This window comes from Crocuta crocuta, unplaced genomic scaffold (genome assembly GCF_008692635.1).
Source record: "Crocuta crocuta isolate KB4526 unplaced genomic scaffold, BGI_CrCroc_1.0 scaffold11, whole genome shotgun sequence".
In the NCBI taxonomy this organism is placed as follows: Eukaryota; Metazoa; Chordata; class Mammalia; order Carnivora; family Hyaenidae; genus Crocuta; species Crocuta crocuta.
The window spans coordinates 7410099-7426032 of record NW_027528624.1 but is presented as its reverse complement, the minus strand read 5'-3'; the positions used below and the strand labels follow the sequence as shown (position 1 = coordinate 7426032).

The 15934-nt window shown below is 41.2% G+C and overlaps 1 protein-coding gene across 2 annotated transcripts in view; it reads left to right on the top strand.

Annotated features, from left to right (window-relative positions):
• Positions 1-15934, top strand: part of PRKN (parkin RBR E3 ubiquitin protein ligase) — a 1321737-nt gene that overhangs the window by 192887 nt on the left and 1112916 nt on the right. The gene's annotated exons all lie outside the window — the stretch shown is intronic.

The window sequence follows — 15934 nt, the reverse complement described above, 5'->3', positions numbered from 1 at the left end:
GTAGGTCCTTTAGAAAAAAAAAAGTAGAATGTATGTTTTCATAAATCTTGGACTTACTATGTGGATGCATTTTTGTTAGTCAGTTAATGTAACTAATCTACCCTTAGCAGTAATTATTATTTGTCTAGTAGGTGTTATGCCTTTTATAAATACATTTATTCTTTAAAATCATTGAATAGAATTTGAGGCTGTCTATATGTTGCTGGGAAAAGGAATGAACTAGATCTATATATTTTTAATTTTTAAGTTTTTAAAAATCTCCCTCCCTTCCTCCTTCCTTCCTTCCTTCCTTCCTTCCTTCCTTCCTTCCTCCCCTCCCCTTTCTTCCCCTCCCCTCTCCTCCCCTCCCTTCCCCTCCCCTTCATGGGAGGTCGCCCTGTTGCCTTTCTTGCATCCCAAGGTCAATCTTGGGGTTTAACTGTAAGGACAGTGTGAAGCTTTCTTTGGATGGTAGAATAGTAGAAGAGAGGCTAGTTGCTGATCTGTACTGTTCTGGAAAAGAATGGATGGAATTCAATATATTTTGGAGGTGGCTCCAGCTCATCTTTCAGATCATTGGCTGTTTGGATACAAATATTGGAGTACTTGTCAATCTTCAATCGTATAGAAATTTTTATTTTAACCTCTTTGCTGTTCTGCTGTCAAGCTATTTTCAAGAGTCACATAACTATGCTCATTGGACTCATTATGTGAAATATGTATTTTGTCTTTGTTCCCCTAAAAATGGCAGGTGGCAATTTTCAGACCACTGTCCTTGATCAATTCCATTTTCCGTTGTCCATGGCCACGGTCTCTACCTTACTTCTCCTCAACCCCTAACTTCATTTCAGCACTTGTTATATGATCTTGCCTCCAAGTTCATACTGAGTGAAATTTATGTTCCCATTGAACTTTTTAAACTTGTCTCTACCTACTCCCAGTTTATCTGTATTTTAACCCTTCCTTACCTCTGCCTCCTCTTAGGGAAGGACTCCCTCATCTTTTCCAAAACTAACCCTTTCCGCTTGGCTCATGATTCCATTTTATTTCCCCTCCTCCTAAACTTTAAGCTATCCGTTATCACCTTCCTTCCTTATATTTTTGCCTTGGAGCATCTTAAGAGCTAAGTACATACTTGTCGTTGCCAGTTCCATGTCACACATGCGATTTCCTAGGTGTTGTAATGACTGTGTCTGCAACCCTTCTAATGAGGTGTGTGCTTCTAGATACAGGAGAGGGACTTTCTGATGACCCTCGGTCCAATTTCTCTTCTTTCTAGACAACCCTGCCACGTGATTCTTCTCATTGGGCAACTTCCTTGATCTTAGTAGCAATTGTTTGGCTTTTGTTCCTAGTCCTCCCTGAAAGACACTTCTTTGGTTTTTTGTTTGTTTTCTCTGGATTTCCCCCAGAATTATGTCCTCAGTGCCCTTTTCTTATTGCTTTACACAGTTCACTACACCTATATCATCATTAACTAAACAGTAACGACGCTTTTTTCTCTCTAGCCGAGATTTCCTGTTGTATACGTTGCCAAAAGAACTATATTATTTTCCAGTTCCAGGTAGAGACTTCGTTCCCAGTCTCCATGCGCTAGTCATGAAAGCAAAGTATACATTCTGGAATCTTCTCTGCCCCTTCACATCCAGCATATAATAGGCCATCAATTCCTATGTATTTGTTGCCTGACATCGTTTTCGAGTGAGTCTCTTACCTCTCCCGTCGTTGAAGCAGTCTCACGTGGCTGGGTCCCTGAAGCCGTGTGTTAACTCGCTGGTCCGCTTGCCCAAGAGCCTCCCCTCTTCTGCCTTTCTCTGCACCTGCTCACCTCTCCAAAAGCACAGACTTGGATCCCGTCACTATACTTGTGAAATATTTACAATGACCTGAAAAGTACAGAGAGTGATGTAACAAACATCCTTCCCTCTATCACCCAGGCTTGGCCAAATATTAACATATTTTTTCCAAATTTACTTCAAATCCTTTGGTCAAGGAAAATATTACAGGTGCATTTGAAATCCACTCCTCTCTGTTCTTGCCACCCTCCCTCCCTCCTCCAGTCAGTGTATATTCTGGTTGTCTATGTTCTTAAGATTTATATTAACTGTAGTATATTATACCTCCCCCACCCCATTGCCCCGCCCTTTTTTTTACTTGGATTTAGTCTTTAACACATGTGTCCTGTCTGGACACATGACACTTTGGCAGAGCAGTTTTCAAGCTGGAACAGAAGGGACTTTGGGACCAGGCACGGGCTTCTCCATCCCTGCAGAGATTCAGTAGATGTGGTGTGGGTCCCACTGGCTTACACTCTACTGCCGCCTGACCCTACCCACACTTTGAGANGTTTTAGGACGTTTCTACAATTTATGCAATTATTGTCCCATTGATAAATATTTTGTGTGTTGCCAAATATTTGCAATTATACAACACACACTCCTCAATAAACATCCTCAGGTGTGTCTACTTGCACACATGAAAAGAACATATTCCTTGGTGTGGAATTGCTGGGTCTGATGGAATGTGAATGCTAAACTTCATGGATATTTTCAAATTTCTCTCCAAGCTCCTTGTGTATATATATTCCCATTGTCCTATCCACAGTTTACAAAAACTCTCACTGCTCCTCATTTTCACCCTCACTATCTTCAGATTATTATTATTATTATTGCCAGTAAGATGGGTGTATAATGTTTTCCAGATCGCTCGTGAGGTAGAGCGTCTTGATGGTTGGTGGTTATTCTCTGTATGCCCTTGTGCCCTGCCTGGGTCTGTCCCTCCTCAGTCTTTCTACTGGGCTTTGTTTTACTTTCCATGTTGATTTCTAGGACTGCCTTATGTATTCTGGATCATTGATGCTTTATCAGTGGTGTCTTCCTCAAGGTTTCAGTTCGACTTCACTGGGATGATAGTTTGTTTATTTAAATATACAGATGTTTTGAATTTAGTGAAGACAAATATTTCGGCCGTCTATTTCATGACCTATTTACATAAAAACCTTTCCCATGCCCACATTATGAAGGCATTCCACTATATTTCTCTCTAAGATGTTGGCATCTCATTTTTCACATTTAGGCTTCATTTATAGGAAAGTCTCTCCTTCCCTCCTAATATTTAATGCTGTATCCTCCATACACTAAAATGTCATATCCATGTCAGATTTTGAATTCCACTCCACTGATCTCTTTTCTATCCCCTATATTAATATTTTACTGCTTTAATTTAATAAAGACTTTTCTATGGGATCAAATACACATTTGATCATTATAAATGTTTCACTGAAATAAAATAATATATATTCTCTATAAGATATGAAATTCTGCACTGAGAAGAAATAATATTCTTCAGGAAAGTTTTCTATTAAATATTATAAAAGATTATTTTATTTTATGTTTCTATCAAGAAAGGTACTATACAAAACTATATTTTTATATATAGAAGCCTTTAATTTTAAATGTAGCTTATTAAAAATATATAAAGTTATGCAGTATAGAATATTATGCTGGAAAGAGCACTGGATTGGGAGTCTAGGAACAAGGAACTTGGATAAGACAGAATAATTATTTAACTCCTTGAGTATCTTGTGTATTTGTGATCTAAGGAAATTGGATTTGATCATTACCCAGGTATTTTCCAATTCTATAAAAAGATGTGATCATCCCTTTCCTGAAAATGTACGTTATTTTCACTTAGAAGTCAGTAAACTTTATTTAAATCATCTTATAGTTTTAGATAGAAATATTAATGAAAAGAAATGTGCTATAATTAAATGATAATTATTCAACTAAAAGAAAAATTATTAGACTTGCTTATTTGCAACAGACCTATTGTATGAATATCTCCCCCTTGGAATGCTACACTTTGGTGAAGCCCATGCATGACTTCTTCGTCTCAGAGGGTACTGTTCATAAGTTTCAGCCATCTCAAATATTCTGTCATCAAGTTTGCTTAATCTGGACAACAGTCAACATATTTTGAGGGGCCCAGTTAATTTGCTGCTTGAAAAACAAAATGGCGCACACTCGCCCATGGCCCCTGTCCTCACTGTTCTTTCTAGTGATTTGGTCCACTTAAAAAGTTTCTAAACCTCTTCTAGTCCTTTTTTCCCTACACTGTAATGCATCTCAGTCCCCAGACAAGTGGATCTGGGAGAGGGCTGCTGAACATTTATCTGCAGTACCTATGGGCGAATTCTTAGTGCCAGCTGTCAATTATTTCTTATCTTCAAAGGGTGACATTCTGACAATACAGTCTCTGTCCCAACAATTTTATTAATACAAGTCTTGGTTCTGCCTCCTGGTATCACTCTGAGATGGCACGTGGGTCATCCATCTTGCACTTTCATGTAGACATATTTCCCAATTCATTGTTAAGAGTTTGAGGACTTAATTAAGCTTCAAGATGGTGAGTTCATGAGGTTCAACTTGAAGTGGAGGGGCTACATGGAAATGTTCCATTATAATATGTTTGAAACGTTTTTAAATTCCATGAAGGCCTCACGAATTCAGCCTCCACTAATTTGGAATTTATCCTTTGGAGTTTGGGGGAAAAGTGTTTTTTTTTAAAACAACTTTACTAAGTAAAGTAAAAATATTAACAATATTTAAACAACAATATTAAATAAATCTGGAAAGGCAGACTTTTTAAGTACTTTTAAGGCCCTTATTTCAATATGTTCAAATTAGATACATTAGATAATTAGTATATTAACTGCACATTGTTCGTTAAGAAAAAGATAAGACTTCAATGGCAAATTTACTTGTTGGCAAACCTTATTTAATTCTTTGTGTTTGAAAGCATTCAAGCCTTTTTAAGGAAACAGACCCTGGACTGATTCCATAATTCTTCTGTGATTCAACTTGCTAAGGTTTTACAGTATGTGAAAATCTGTTGAGAATAGTCATTCCTTATGCCTTTCTGAGAGATAGAGTGTAGCGGCACTCGATACCCAGAAGGGTCTACTGATAACTGTTTGGGCTGACAAGGAAGAGATCTATATCTGAAGGGAAGAGGGCAGGAGAGGAATGGAAAATAACACTGCCCGTCTTTGCAAATATTCGGGATATGACCCACTGCGTAGGCTTTGCCATTGCCGTCGTGAAGCCTCATACTAGATAACATCTTTAACTGGGAGAGAAAATAAGATACTATTTATAGATATATTGTCAAGGGCAATCTTTTATGTAAGATTTTATTTTGATTAAAATCTGTTGGAAAAGATGATGTATTTGACACCTTACACATTTTATCAGAGACCTGTCATAAGCAATCTGGAATTAAGATAGAGAATGTCTCCCAAAGCAAACAAATAATCTTCTTTTAAGTTGCCAACTGTTCCTCGAGGCTAGAGGCACACTAGACTTTGTCACTTTTGGAAAATGCTGCTCAGCCAAGGAGCTAAGGAGGACTTTGGAGACCATGCTAGCTTAGTCCAAGAGTCACGGAAAAGATTAAATAATTATCCAGAGGTCTTTCAGCCTTGACAACAGGGTCTGGGCCTCTTGAATTCTAGTTAGTTGTCTCTTCTCTTTGTCATGGTTGCCCCAGTCTTTTTTTTTTTTTTCCCCATAACTAACAGCATTTATTGCCTCAGTAAATGTGTATGGGGGTCTGCTCTTTACTGCTCTTACTACAAGCACTGTAGTAAGCATTGTACCATCCTTCCTGTCACAGTCTAGTGCACGAGAGAGAAAGGAACAGATTGGAAGGGGTGTGATGAATAATATGACAAAGAATAGCACCATATGATGAGGGTACCCATAGGAGGGACAGCTCATCCAGAGCTGAATGTATTAAGATGGGATAATATGGAGGACTTCCTAGGGCAAGGAGTTGCGTCAGGTAAGTCATTAAGGTCACACAGGCACTGGAGCATTGGAGCAAGGAGAGGAATCTTCCCTGCAGAGAAAAGATCCCCAGAAGAGGTATGGAGGGCATGAAGCAGTATGACCAAAATAAAGGTTGTAAATGGGGGGAGAGCGAAATGAGACTGGGAGACAGGGAGGGGTCAGGTCATAAAGGCACTCATGTAGGACCTAGAAGACTTGACTTGCCCCAGACACATTAGGTAGCCATTGAATGAGGTATTTTAAGTTGGGCATGTTCAAATCAAATTTCTCTGTTGCAGTCATAAATCTAAACTGTTGAAATGATTAAAATATTTATTTAAATGAATGAGTGAATGAATGAAAGAATGAACACAGTTATGTTTTTAATCACATCCTCGCGATAAGCATTGTAGGTAATATCATGTCTCCGCATGGAGGATGCTGATAAATCATATAACAACAGTGAAAGGTTACTGTTCTGAACAATAGCCCGGACTTGGTAAACATTATTTTTCTTTTTAGAATACTATAACTCAATTTCTTATATTTATATTACATGCCATTTTCTGTAATAGTTTCACAGATATCTGTTGGGCATCTTAGCACTTATTTACGGGATTCAGGCATTGCAAGGCAGTAGTCGCGAACCGATCTAGCAAGAGTGTGCTACAAGAGGAAGGTACACGAACTGGACATCACATGACAAGGGCTGCCTGTCCTGGAAAGGACAGCACAGAGTTCCATCTTCAGGGAGCTTACAACTTAGAGGGCGGGGTGTGTGGATGTCGTGTGCACACAAGTAACCCTACACAGGTGTTCAGAACCCCAGATAGGGTTGAGGAAGTATCAGTAAGTACAGATCATGCTGTGTGACATCCAAGGAAAAAGTGATCACAGCTGATTTAAAGGATGCTAGTAATAAAAAAGAATGCATAAATTCTCTTCATGTCTTGCTTACAAATAATGGAATGTGATGAGCATCTGGCTATTATTTTTAAGTTGTGGAATGTACACGGTGTATAAGACATAGAGTCATGCAAGTTCATTTGGCTAAAAGAAAGCTAAACATAATACAGCCTTCTTCAGAGGATAACTCAGATGTTGTTCGTGGCGCCCCTACACTTCACAAAATGACCTGCTCTACAAAGTGGTTCCAAGTGTTTTGTATCAATGAAACTACACTGGAAAGGCCATTGTAGTTGAACAGTGAAGCACCACAGTTCTCTTTTAAAAATTGTATAGCCAGTTTGCTAAGATGAGGAGTCAGGAGCATTATTTTTGGACTCACACTTGAACATTGAGAGCCTAGAGGATTATGTTTTCTAGATTTATAACACCTGAAACTTTGTGTCATCAGTAGCTCTTTTACCTATTTCTGGAAGTATGTTAGGTTTTTATTTACCTAAAATAAACTTTTCTCTTGACTCCTCTGCAAATTTACCCTTATTGAATATTTATCGAGCATCTACTATATATAAAGCGGTAGCGGTATTGCAACATGGATTGCTGTCGAATTACATGAGCATAAAGGCAGGTTAATGAGTAATGCCACAATATGTAATTGTGATCCCCATTTACTGAAGAGCTGATACATTAACTGGGTTAAAAGAAAAGTGAGGATGATTTGGAATTTATCCAAGTCAACCATTACAACATTAATGACATCAGCCTAGGAACATACTGTTACATGTAAAATAATAATATGTATATTTGTACATACAAACTATTTCCTATTGGAGTCCATCTACAGAAGGGTTAGCAAAATGTCAAGGTCTTCATTATAAGATGATTTTACTGTAAACCAAAACAGCAACAGATAAAGCTTTAAAGATAGTTGTCATAAAAATATAGCTTGAAGGAATAAACAACATGAAAAAGATTAACATTCTCTAATGTTTCGTAGACACAATTATAACTACAGAGTGTCAGGTGCTTTCATAATGCCACATACTCTGCATATGATACTTTAAGATACAGTATTTAAAAAAAAAAATTTAATGTTAATTTTTGAGAGAGACAGAGACAAAGCAGGAGGTGCCCAGAGGGGAGAGAAGGAGAGAGAGAAAGAGAAGGAGACACTGAATCCAAAGGAGACTCTAAGCTCTGAGCTGTCAGCACAGAGCCCGACACATGGCTCAAACTCATGAACCGTGAGATCATGACCTGAGCTGAGGTTGGACGCTTAACCGACTGAGCCACCCGGGCACACCCAAGATATAGTATTTAATTTAATCTTCTTGACAGCCTATCAGATAGTTATTATTTCTATTTTGCAAAAGAAAGCCAGAGGCTGAAATGAAAGTGATGTGCCAGATCATTGAGCCAAGTTAGCATTAGAACCTGTGTGTCCCTGATTCTTTCCGTGTGTGTGTGTGTGTGTGTGTGTGTGTGTAAAGAGAGATTTGTTCTGAATGAGACATTTATTGTCTACTGGAGGAGTAAACTATTCTAAATGAATTGAAGTTTATATATTTGGTATTTTGGAAAGGCGGAACTTTTTTCCATGTAAGAAGTAAACCAAGTTTTATTTCAACCCTGACAGTGATAAAGAGTTAGCTCTACCCAGCTGCTTGAGTGGGCCTATTATTGTCACAAAATACAGGCTCCTATTATGTAAAATCCATTACAAAGAATGTAGAAGTTACTCATGCAAGCAAGTATAAATTTACTTTTCTACCAGCAGAATTCTCTACAATTTATCATTTTAATCTGTATTGTTGTGACCTAAATTTTTTCAAGTGGCCTTCACCCACATTAAGAGAATTTGAACCCATTAAGCATATTTTAAGAAAACTCCTTAATTCGTACCTATTTTGCAGTTTTTAAATTAGCAGTCCTTGTTGAAAAATCCATATGATCGCTGGCTCAGTTGGTTAAGTGTCTGACTTTTGAGCCATTTTGGCTCAGGTCATGATCTCACGGTTTGTGGATTCAAACCCCTGTCAGCATGGAGCCTGCTTGAGATTCTCTCTCTTCCTCTCTTTCTCTCAAAAATAAATAAACTTAAAAAAATAGAGAAAAATTCATATGAATTAAGATCCTGATTAGCCCTGCCCTAAGTGAGTAGTACCCCTAATTAATGACGATGTGTCCTTCCATTTTGTGTTTCAGAGAAACTAAGTTGATGTGAGAGATGAATTTCAAGTGCAGGATTCAGGATTTGACCACATTTGGAAGTGCATTGGGGCAGTTCCCTGAGCCTGTGGCTTTGCTGAGGCCAGAGTCCTGGCCCTCCACAGAAGCCCTCTGTCCTCAGCCCTGTGTGGGGGGCAGGGAAGAGAAAGCCCGAGGGGGCTGCTCTAGGTTTTCCTAACAGCTGCCAGTCACTCAGCCTTTCTCCTGGTAAGCATTTTTACCTGCATGATGTCATTTAATTATGATAACTTTATGAGGCACTAAATTAACCCAGTTTGTCATATCAGGAAAATAAAGTTGAGTGAAGTCACATAGTTATTCAGGGGCACAGCCAAAATTCAAACGAACATCTGTCTGAATTCGAACATTTAAGCATTGCATTGTAGTGTCTTCCAGCGATGGTGGCCATCCAAACTGGGTGGCTTCTCAAGACCTAAAAGTAGTTTTGGTTGAAATATTTTGTCTTAATTGTTAGCATTTAGATTATATCCAGGAACTAGGAAGCATAAGGGTTTCTCTAAAAAAGACGGCATTGCCAGTTTCAGAGGAGGGCATTGGGGTGGTGGTAAGCAGCAGGTGAGTGTACGGAGGGGGCACAGGAGCGATGGGCAGAGCAGGTGTTGAAGAGAGTGTGGGGGGGGGTCTCAGTGAGGAGGGCGGCCACATAATGGACTTGGACTTTGGGAAAGGCTTGTGGCTCCAAGCTTAGTGGTGACACTTGATCGAAATGTGTGTGTCCCAAGGTGGTTGGCAACGTGAAACAAGTTGAGATGAGTCAGGGCGGAGAAGAGCAAGAACAGGGTTCCGTGGCCTCATGACCTACAGGACCCTCCACCCCCCACCCCCCCGCTCTAATGATCTACTGCGTAACCACAGGCCGACGGGGAACTGTTCAGCCTCACTTTTCAATGTCCGAAAGCTGAAATAAAGATAGAGAAGGAAGCCGCCTTACATATAAGAAATACTGAGATTCTCTGATGGGCTTAAATTTTAATTCACTAAAGAAAAAATGTTTCATATCCTTGGATCTTTCTGGAACAAGATATAAGTGATTTAAATAAGTAAGAAATACAGTTCTTATATTTAAGTCTATCGCAAATAGTTCTTTGAATTTTTTTTTTTTTCATTATTAAGAGCTGAAAAAAGAAAAGATCGTTTCCTTAGGCTTTCAACCAAAGCATTCCATTTACCGGAACGACCCCATTGTGTGATGTCTTACAATTAACTATTTTTTAATATAGTTATCAAAGTCTTCCATTAAAATTATATCTTCATTAAATGCCATTCAAATATCTTAATATAATCAATTCTTTCTGGCTTGGCCATCACTTCCTTGGAGGTAGACGTTAATGCTTACATATGTTAGCTTCTATGTTCTGTTCTGTCCTAAAAACAGGATAATATACTCTTGGGGCCTTTCTGTGGAGCCAAAACTCTATTAGCTCTGTCTCTGATAGGGCAGGAGCAAGATGCACACTTCTATTAGTCTATAGCAGTCAAATAATGAGAAGATTTCTTTTGCAGTGTAATTGGGATTTTTAGTTCATCAGTAACGATGATATTTGTGGGGCATTTTGTGCCAACTTTACATTCACTATCTCATTTGTGATCCTACGACACAGTCATAATTATAATGCCTATTTAAGAAGTTTAGAAAAGTAAGTTATTTGCCCAGAGTCATATAGCTAATAAATGATAGATTAGAGACTCCAGTCCATGTGTGTTTGAATATATATATATAGCTGGATCTGGTATAGGAATGTGACTTTAGGGGGCTGGGCAAATAGTCTCAGTATGGCCATTGTCATTGCACCCCAGGCTGGAGCTTTGAGTTCACTGGGCAGGCTCTGGGGAAGGAGATGGAAATGAAGTGGGAGAGAGCAAGGACAAGCTGGAAATCTCAAGCACAATCTAGAACGCTTTTCACTCCTCTGGGCTTGATGATGTCCTGAAGAAGCCAGGACTCTTCCATTAAAGAGCCGAGCAAACACAGCTGACCCAGGAGTCAGAGATGCTGAAGAAGGACCAGGAGAAGGCAGGGTAGTTTCAGACCTACCTGATGCCTCATGCCAACACCAAGAGGCAGCTGATGGACAATGATGTGGCTACTACTTCCCTCCTACCTAAGTAATCTCTCTGTGGCCTACCCAGCCAGAGACATTGGGGGATGGATTCTGGGCGGTGTAGGGCAACCAACCATTTGCAAAATGTCCACAGCTAGTAAGAAGAAGACTTTGAGGGGAAGTCTTAAAGTAAGAAATGTATTCAGTTCATCATCTCTTTCATTGGCCACATTTCAGAGTGGAAGGGGCCATAGATATCTCAATGAGTCTTTTCCCTCTTCACAAATGACAAAGTCTAGTCAAAATTTAAGAGACATTCTAGACTGAATGTTCATGTCGCCCTGAATGAATAGTCTCACCCATCAATGGGATGGTATTTGGAAGTGGGAGGAGGAGGAGGACCTTTGGGAGGTGATTGGGTTATGAGAGCAGAGCCCTTAGCCTTGTAAGAAGAGGCCTAAGCATGGATGCAGCAAGAAGAAGACCCTCTATAAACCAGGGTGCAGGGCCTCACCAGGCACCAAACCTCCTGGTGCCTTTATTGTGGACTGCCCGGCCTCCAGAAGTGTGACAAATACGTGTCTGTGGTTTACAAGCACCCTTCGTCTGTGGTACTGTGTTATGCAGCCCAGACAAAGGCAAGAGGTGAAGTAATTTTCCCAAAGACCCTGGGTGAGGCGAACTGGTGAGAGGTCCAGAGACCCTCCTTCTTCATTTCTCACTGTGCTCCCAGATCGGTGGCTAATCTGGACATAGTGTGGTCTCAGTTTGATTACCAAAGGGATGGTGCTTTCATGCACTGACTCTTGAGTCAAAGGGTGAACTAAGGTAATTCTTTCATTATTTGTCACTAGGGTAAACTTCAAATTCAAAAGGACTTGCAGCATTCCCCATTTATCTCATAATATCTGTCTTCTTAGTTGTAAGCTGATTATTCTTTCTTCTCTCTAATGTATGCAGTTTCTTAGATCCAAGAGATCGTATCTAAAGTATGAACCTTTTGGGGCTCTTGGGTGGCTCAGTCGGTTAATTGTCCGACTTCGGCTTAGGTCAGATCTCACGGTTCGTGGGTTCGAGCCCCGCAACAGGCTCTGTGCAGGCAGCTCAGAGCCTGGAGCCTGTTTCAGATTCTGTGTCTCCCTCTCTCTCTGCCCATCCCCCACTCATGCTCTGTCTCTCTCCGTCTCAAAAATAAATAAACTATAAAAAAATTAAATAAAGTATGAACCTCTTCTCTGAGTACCTTATAGTCACCCAATACCTACGTGTGGAGTTAAGCACTGTTCACATCATTTCTAAAGGTCCTTCGCACATCCCTGCCTGATTTTCATTCTTCTCGGAACCAAGTCCATCTGCAAGTTGTTTTCCAAGTTCATTTTATTCTTTTCCCCCTACAGATCTGGCAGATTTTTTTTTTTTTTTTTTTTTTTTTACTTTTTCCAGCTTCCAGCCATCAAGAAAGAAAAAGGGAAAAGTAATCTTTGACCCTGTGTCTTCACATATTCTTCCCTTTCCATTGCAAATTGCCTCTCCCTCTCTCTCCAGAAAGGGTGGGTGGTCCCAAGCAGCAGCAGGTCTGGGACAAAAGCATGTTATTGACCTGACATTGCTGGCTGAGTGAGGGTTCAGAGATAGGATGGCATAAAAACAAACAAGCTCGTAAGAGTAAGATCCATTTCCCCTGTTAACCCCTTTCCCTTCCCAGGGATGTGAGGAGAGGACCAGAAAACACAAAATGATGGTATTTCGTGGCAACATGTTCTGCTTCCTGACTTCCAAAGTATGTGCGAGGGCTGCAGAGAACATCTCTTTCCTCCGGTAAAGGGCCTCAGCCCAGAGAAGGGACACTGGAGTGGAGACGGAGGTGGGGCTCAGCACGTCCCAGGCTCAGCTTCTGGGGCCCCACCCCTGGGCTAGGCCCACAGGACCATTGGAAGCCTCATGTTTCTTGAGCTCTTCTCTCCTTCTTGGATGAGCCAAGGGGAGAGGAACCAGGGACTGGAGGACTTGGCTGGCCACTTGACAGCGTGTCAGTTCCTAGACCATTTGTGAACCAAAGTATCAGTCAGCCGAACTTGTGTTCTTGGGAACTGCACTGCTATGGAGAAGCTGCTCTGGATAAAGGCCTACGGGAGGGCCAACTCTTTGCCAGGAGCCGTGGAATAAATGCCTTGCTTTCCCAGCTCTGTTTCTGGGTCATCTGGATTTCAAAGCATGACTGTAGCTGTCGTGCCCCACAGAGGACACCGTGGTGGTTCTCCCAGGCCAGGCCTTCACCTCGACCCTGCATCCCGTCCGCCACCTGCCATTCTGTTCTCTTCTGTGCTTCCGGAGCCTCTTACACCTAGCCTGGACTAACAAAGGCCAGACGCTGAAGTGACCGAAGCGGGAGAAGATGAGCCTTTTGGGATACGGTGACAAGAAGGGGTGGAAAGTGCAGGGCGAGTGATTACAATCGAGGTGTGTCCTCTACCTGAACAGATGAGGTCTTGCAGAATTTACCTTCTACACCCCTTTTAGTCTTCATGTTTTTCCTTAGGCTGGTTCTCGCCCCACAAGCAGAGCCCACAGTCAAGGCTTCCTTCTAGAAACTTTACCTTGCCAGATACTCCTAGGACAGAAGCGGCTGCTGGGAGAGAACCCAGGGAAGGAGGGAAAGTCAGTCTGGCCCCGCTCCCTGACCCTGACGCGCTGTGAGGTTGGTCTCCACGATCAGCATCTGGCTTCCACCTGTGAGCCTCTGAGGAGCTGTGCCAAGCGGACCTCAGAGATGGCTCCCTGAGTGTCTGGTTCTCACTCTCCTGGGTCAGAGTGACACTGTGGGGTCAACAGCCTGCCCACCCAGGTGTGTGCATGTGCCAGATGGCTGGGCCGGTCCCTGTGTACATCACAGGAGCTGGCGGCAGATGCGGCTCAGGGTGGGAAGGGACGGCGGTGAGCAGTGCTATGCTGTGGTGGCTGCGGGACCGGCTGCTGTGCCGATGGCTCACGTGAGGCGGCCAGGTTTGTGGGGTGACATCATTACATACAGTCCTTGGCCCTCAAGTTGTCCTTTACTCAGTACTTGCACTGCTACTTACACCCGGCAATTTGCTATTCATACTCCCCATCAAACTGGTCCCTGGCGTCATCTTTTGGGGCCTTTTAAATGTCAGTGAGGGCGATTTTAAGGCTTGAATAAGTCCTCTATAAGCTGTCACTGAATCTTGTACCCTTGTATTTGGAGTTGGTAGGAAGGGAGAGAATGGATGAATAAAACTTGACCACTCCACATAGGATTATGGTAGAATTTTTTTTTTTTAAGTTAATGTAGACTAGCATCCTTTTTGGCTTTACCTGTCATGTTACAACCTTATTAGGAACATCAGATAATGATCAAGTTAGCTTTGTTTGGTTCAAGAAAAAATGATGGGCTATCTGGAGATTTTCAGGGGTTACAGAAAAATGTGAGCTAAAAAGTCCTGGTTCTGGAATCCATTGTTGCCATCTAGATGTCAGTTTTTATTGCAATGACTAGGAAAAGTGTAGATGACTGTATTTATGATCTTACAGATCATAAACAAACAAAGCTGTAACACCTAGTGAAATGTCTGTTTTCTCTATGAAGTTTAATGTTAGTTTTTCTTTCTTTTCCTGGTAGTTTGGGAGTAGTAAATTTTGCTTACTATGTCACAAAGAGGTAGACTATAGAAACAAAAGCACATTAATTTTTTGTTCATCGTGAAGAATCATCCAGAAAGTACTAAGGTGTAGAGGCTGAGCTTGTACGATTTCCTATCCTTTCCCTCTTCTTTTGTTTAAAAAAAAAAAATCCCTGTATTTATTGAGGAAAATTTGACAAACATAACTAAATATGTTTAAAGTGTATTACTGTGCTGATTCACTGTACATACTGCAGAGTTATTACCAAGATCAAGATCATTAACACATCCATACCTCACATATTCACTGTGTGTGTGCGTGCGTGTATGTGCTGAGAACATGTAAGATCTGTTAGAAACTTTCAAGTATACAATTCCATATTATTAGCCATGGTTGCCATGCTGAACGTTAGATCCTCAGAACTACTTATGACCTTTGTTACAAAGGGCATTTCTATCCTTTGACCTACATCTCCCCACTTCCTCTCTTCCCAGCCCCTGGCTTCCACCACTCTATTCTGTTTCTATGAAATCAACTTGCTTGCTTTTCTTCTTCTTTTTTTTTCCTTCTCCCTTCCCTTCCCCTTCCCCTTCCTCTTTTCCTTCCTTTCTCTCCCCCCCACCCCCGATGTAGGTGTTACTATACACTACTATTGCCTCTGGGGGCAAGCAGAGGTCTCAGCATTCTGTAGGGAGCCTGGAGAGAGTGTACCCACCATGGTGACAAAGACATTCATCTCCATTTGTAAAGGAATGATGTTTCATTGCTTTAGATGTATAAACTTATTTGCATCTGTTTTCCTGCCAGTGTTTTATTGCTTTAAAAAGAAATGGGGATTTCAGTTATAAACTTAGAAATTTGCCTCATGGAATTAGAAGTGGTTCCTGAGGAAGAGCTGGGCTCTTGAATATGGAGAAAAATTACTGGAGGCAGAGAGATTGTTACCTGCCGGGAAGTGGAGGCGGCCAGCCGGGGTGTTTGGTGTGGGTACAGGCAGACACACAGAACATGAGCTATGACATCTGAGCTGCCAGAAGGGTCCAAGGCAGTAAGCAAATTAGAAATCGTTTTCCTAATCCATTCATCTGGTGATGGACACTTAGGCTCTTTCCATGTTTTGGGTTTATCTATACCATGGAATACTACATGGCAATGAGAAAGAATGAAATCTGGCCTGTGTAGCAACATGGATGGACCTTGAGGGTGTTATGCTGAGCGAAATAAGTCAGGCAGAGAAGGACAAATATCATATGTTTGCACGTATAGGAGGATTAGGAGGAACTTGAC